The following is a 6,000-nucleotide window of genomic DNA, read 5'->3' on the forward strand; positions in this document are numbered from 1 at the left end:
AGTCCCCTCCAACATTTTGATGTATTCTCCTATTTCATCACCTATTCCTTTCAACACAAAGGGCAAGCAGTGATCAATGGGGAAAGAATAGAGCCTTACCCAAGTGAGGACCCTGGTGATGCCTTTTTTCCTAATGTGAAGTCTTCCTTACATAGCGCATGTATAACCTTACAAAGTTGAGGAAGTAAGGACCACCCTCAAAAACGCAAATGTGAAGTTTTCCTTCCATAGCACATGTATAACCTTGCAGAGTTAAGGAAGGGCCACCCTCAACAATGTGGTCTCAATCCTCCAAGAGATCAACAATTACTGTGAAGAAACCTTTAGATCCTTGCTGTAGCCTTACCACTTGATATGAATCCACCAGTTTAGGGTTTTTCCCAAGGGCAAGATGCCCGTGAATCTACAAATGATGACATGTTCTTGCACAAAGTCTTTGTACGTTGCAACATCAAGGTCTTGAATTTCTAGTATCAGTATTTTCTTCGCCTTTAGCTTGCAATTGTTCCTTGTTTGATTCCAAGGCCAAGGCTGTTGGAAGCCCCCTGCATCAGTGGGTTGTGAGGTGGTGTTCTTGTATGAGCTCTTCTCCGCTCCTCTTTCCCTTGAGCGAGCACCATTTGACTTTCGAGAGGAGTTGAAAGCATTGTATGCAGCGAGTTTTGTGAAGGAGGATTTGAGCTCATTGCCCTTGCTCGTGACAACATCCCAAAAGGAGGGGGCCTCTAAGCCCCCACTAACACCATCATGGCAACACACATAGCGGAGATAGCGAGATAACCCTAGCACAATGAAGATCAATAGTCTCACTTCAATTTTAAGATAATGTTATGTACAACTACGAGCAACTAATTATATAAATTCCAACCCTATTTACTTCAATTTGAATGTTTAATTACATTCTTCAATATAATATGAAAATATATGTGTCAATTTAAAGATAATGTTATGAACAATTAAGAAAAATTAACTATATTTAATTTCATCTTTATTTAGATAATGTTAGTAACAATTACAAATAAATATCCATCTTTATTGGTACACATTCAAACATCAATCATGTTGAAACAGTTGAGATGTATCTCATTCACAAGTATAGGCAAACGAGTAACATAACATTGACATCTTATTCACAAGCATAGTTAACCGAAAAACATGAATCATCAATCATGTTGAAACACTCAAATCACTTCTTTATTCACAAGTACAAATAAGCGAGAGGACATTAACGTCTTAATTATGAGTACAAATAACCAAAAGAACATATTAATCACGTTGAATCAAACATTGAAATTGAAATCACATTGTTTAATTATTCTACATCTTAAAAAAGTGGGCCGAAATTTAATAAAACATTTTTTAATCAAATTGTGAATTTTTGTTATTTAAAATATTTTTTATATAAAAAATAAATTCAATACTTGAAAAATTCTTAAAATTCTCATATTATAAAGAGTTTATTGTTTAGGTTGTGTTCTCTAAATTTAATGGGTTTTAATCTCTAGATTTAATGGGTTTTAGCCTCAGTTAACTAATAGGGGATTTCTAATATGTGAAAACATTTATCGTTTTCCAGCACTGGTTATCTAGTTATAAGTTTAAAGTTTTTTTGTTTTGTTTTTGAATTTTTTGAGAATAAAACTATTATTTGTGATATTTGTGATTCAGTGCCCTAGTTTTGGGATAATGTCAGTTTCTTCATGCATCCCTGGTCTTCTACTTTTGATCTAGTTATAACATAAATCTTCATAAAGATAGATTTTAATGAAGGTTTTTCTGTTGAGATAAATCTAATGGCTCTAAACCATCTATGGATTCAAAAACTTAATTATAAATATATTTTATTTCGATGTCAATAAGGCACAAATAAAAAACTGCCCCACGCAATTGCTACCCCACGCAATTGCTAAACAAGAGTCCAAAAAATAGCTGAAAGCCCAAATGGAGTGAATATTATTCAATGTACAAACACCCAGGATTCAAATAAACAAAAAAGATTGATTCAATTAGACGAAATGCATGTCAGACAAAATCCTTTGGACTCAACTACACAGGAAGGCCATGTCCAGCTCCCCTTGTGAATGTTAGATCCTTCTCTAAATCCTCAAGAGATAAGGCTAGAAAAACAATTTCTTTGATTAATTAGACAAATGAAGGAGAACCTGTTAAAAGAAATAAAGACACCAAAGATTACTCACAAAAGGGTGACTCTTCAAAATTAGCTTTAAAATAATCAAGGGTGACACCTCAAATTTAGCTGAAAATAAGAGTTGGGTCCAAGTTGGAAGAAAAATAAAAAATGCCCAACTTAAAGTTGGTTCCAAGTTACAAGATCAATCTGATATGCTATGAGAAAAGAAATATAAATGTATTTAGATTTTGGAAATATTCTAGTAATAAAGTTAAGTGTATTTGGATTTTGAAAATATTCTGGAAAAAGACAATAAAGATTACTCACATAAGGGTGACTCCTCAAATTTAGGAGAAAATAAGAGTTGGATCCAAGTCTCAAATTTAGGAAAAAATAAGAGTTGGATCCGAGTTAGAGTTGGGCCCAACTTAGAAGAAAAACCAAAAATATCTCATCAAGGAAAACAATAAGCCAATCAAAGTCACTCTTAACATTCAATGAGAAATGAAATATAAATGTATTTGGATTTTGGAAATATTCTAAAAAAAAATATAAATGTATTTGGATTTTGGAAATATTCTAAAAAAAATATAAATGTATTTGGATTTTGAAAATATTCTGGAAAATCTTGAACTAAAAAAATAAAATTTTTAAACTATGGTGATCCCCAATTGAAGATTTGGATTGAGCCATCACGCACGATCTCAATCCCAAAAGGAATATTGGAAGGTATAGATTGAAGTAACATTGACAATATTGAAAGGTTTGAATTGAGCCATCACGCACGATCTCAAACCCAAAAAGAATATTGACAACATTGAAAAATTATAACAGTTCTGGGCCAGATGCCAGATCTCTTTTTTAATATAAACCTTCATCTATTTCTGCACAGGGCCAGATGCCAGATCTCTTTTTTAATATAAACCTTCATCTATTTCTGCACAGGGCCAGATGCCAGATCTCTTTTTGAATATAAACCTTCATTCTATTTCTTCACAGGCAAAAAAAAATCACTGCTCAAATTTGTGATTTCAAAATTTCAACTAACTCCTATAAGGCAAAAAAAAATCACTGCTCAAATTTGTGATTTCAAAATTTCAACTAACTCCTATAAAATTTCAAGTAAATTCAACTAGGAAAAATCTCCAAAAAGCTCCACGAAAAACTCTAAAATGTAAAACAAATAAACTAAGACTATCTTATTCACATGTTCAAGTAAATTCAACCAGAAAAAGTCCCCAAAAAGTTCCAAAAGAAACTCAAAATGCAAAATAAATAAACTAAGACTATCTTAGTGCAGTAAGATCATTATTCAGACCGGGAATTTTTTTCCTTATGATTCACCCTCAAGGAAAGAAGAATATTGTGGCCATGGCCTCCAGGTAGGGCTCCTCCGCACAGTAGCAGCAGATGGACAAGGTTTAGCAGCAGATGGACAAGGTTATGGAGTACGTGGACATATTCACCCCACCCATAAGGGTACCTTTACACTGTCAATGGACAAGGTTATGGAGGGACAAGGTTATGGAGGAGTACGTGGACATATTCACCCCACCCATAAGAGTACCTCTACACTATCAATTCAAGCACTCTGTTGATATGACTCTGGGCATGCCACTACCAAATCTGTAGATCTATTCTGGAAAACAATGAAATCAAGACGTAGATTTAGGAGCTATTCACAAGTTCAAGTAAATTCAACCAGAAAAAGTCCCCAAAAAGCTCCCAGAAAAACCCTAAAATGTAAAACAAATAAACTAAGACTATCTTATTCACAAGTTCAGAGAAACGCGTAACTGGAGTACGTAAAAGCATAACAGTTCTGGGCCAGATGCGAGATCTCTTTTTTAATATAAACCTTCATCTATTTCTTCAGAGACACAAAAAAACAATTTTTTAATATAAACCTTCATCTATTTCTTCAGAGACACAAAAAAACCAATTAAAAAAAATCACTGCTAAAATTTGTGATTTCAAGATTTCAACAAATTCCTATGACATTTCAAATAAATTCAACCAGAAAAAGTCCCCAAAAAGCTCCAAGAAAAACTCTAAAATGTAAAACAAATAAACACACACTATCTTATTCACAAGTTCAGAGAAACGCGTGACTCGAGTACTCCAAAATATAAAATCATGTTCGGTGTGGATTGCTCAGTCAAGCACAAACTCTTTCAAAATTTTAGAGTTCCTGTAGCATGTACTTCGCCAGAAAACTTAAAAGATCTTATAACATTGGCTTCAAGAGAAACAGTTCTTGTAGCACTTTCTTTATAAGAAAGTTATGAAAGGCCAAGACATCCCTTTCTCATCTCAATCCTCATTTCTCTCCATCCCATTGACAAAATTTATTTATCTCTCTATTTATCTATTTATCCAAAACTGTTACCAGAGTCCATCCCTAAAACTGACATCCCTTTCCCATCTCAATCCTCATTTTTCAAACAATTCCCACTCCTCATTTTTCTCAATCCCATAGACCAGATTTTCTCAATCCCATAGACCAAATTTTCAGACCAAGTTTATTTATACATATACATGAAGCACTAACGTAGAATGCGAACGATGTTGACTACAGACCAAATTTTTTCACAGATAGTTTGAAACACGAATCGTATTCACATTTGATTAGCATCACTTAAACACTACAATCAAATTCCGCTTTAAAATTAAAAAAGCAAAAATCTTCCACTTATATAATTAACAAACAAAAAAATTCAAGTTACCCTGTGATAATGTTACAAGAGACCATAGCATTCTTTTTCTTTTTAATTATTTTTTTTCATGTGGCATTTCAACCTAGCTTTTGTAACATAGCATCCTTCTCTTAATTGCTTTTTGAACGTGGCATTTCAACCTACCTGAAAGAAATCAAACTCATGCGCATCATTATTGCGATCAATCGAACTTTCTGCTAGACACAATAGACACAAGCCTATCTATGAATATGTGCACGCATTTAAAAAAAAAAATTTCCTTACCAAGAACAGCCTCACAACAGAACCTATATAGTTTCAGTTCACAGATTGGTCCATAAAGACATCACACATTGGGTTCACTTCTCTGTCATGATTATCCATTTTCCTATAACTTAAATTTTCAGTATCATAACCTTAGTATCATAACTTTCTTCATAAGAATTGGAACAATAGCTCTTGTCAATATAAGTCACCATAATTTATTAAAACCCAGCTGTTAATGGTTTAAACATGAATAGGAACACAATTAAAACCCAATTCTTCATGGTTTCAATAATAGGAAAAAAAATTAATTTCCAAAGAATTCAATATATTCACCATCAAAAACTTTCTACAATCATCAATGCTTTATAACACATTAAACCCTCTGGTTGCACCGACTCGCATCCTGTTATTCATGGAGATTAAAGACTAGGGCCACAAATTTTAATGAATGGTAACTATAAGAACACTACCGTCCTAATTTTCTTTCTTAGTATGTGAAATTTTACAATATAAAACCCTACTATGCACCTCGAGGCTGACAACAGCAATTTAACATAGGTGTAGAGATGCGTCTGGCATGCATTCCAAATGGGCCATCTGTAAATTCAACGCACTATTACATCGGCTGACAACGATGTGATAACCCAAAGCATTATCGTTAACTACTCTGTAAGGCAGGACAAACAACCATCCAACTTTTCTTAAGCCTGAAACTCAAAACGAAGCAAGACAAATAACCAATCCAACTTCTTTTCTAAAGCCTCAAATTCAAAACTTCTAGTTTTGTTCCAGTGCTTGCACTTCTTGTTTTATATAGCAGTCGCTTCATTTATTTAGACCGGTACATCTGAGTATCAACGTTTTATCAGATACCCTAGACAATAGGAGGTAATGGTTCAAATTTCT

This window comes from Pinus tabuliformis, chromosome 1_1 (assembly GCF_031772625.1).
Source record: "Pinus tabuliformis cultivar Carrire ecotype Pingquan chromosome 1_1, CPIR1, whole genome shotgun sequence".
In the NCBI taxonomy this organism is placed as follows: Eukaryota; Viridiplantae; Streptophyta; class Pinopsida; order Pinales; family Pinaceae; genus Pinus; species Pinus tabuliformis.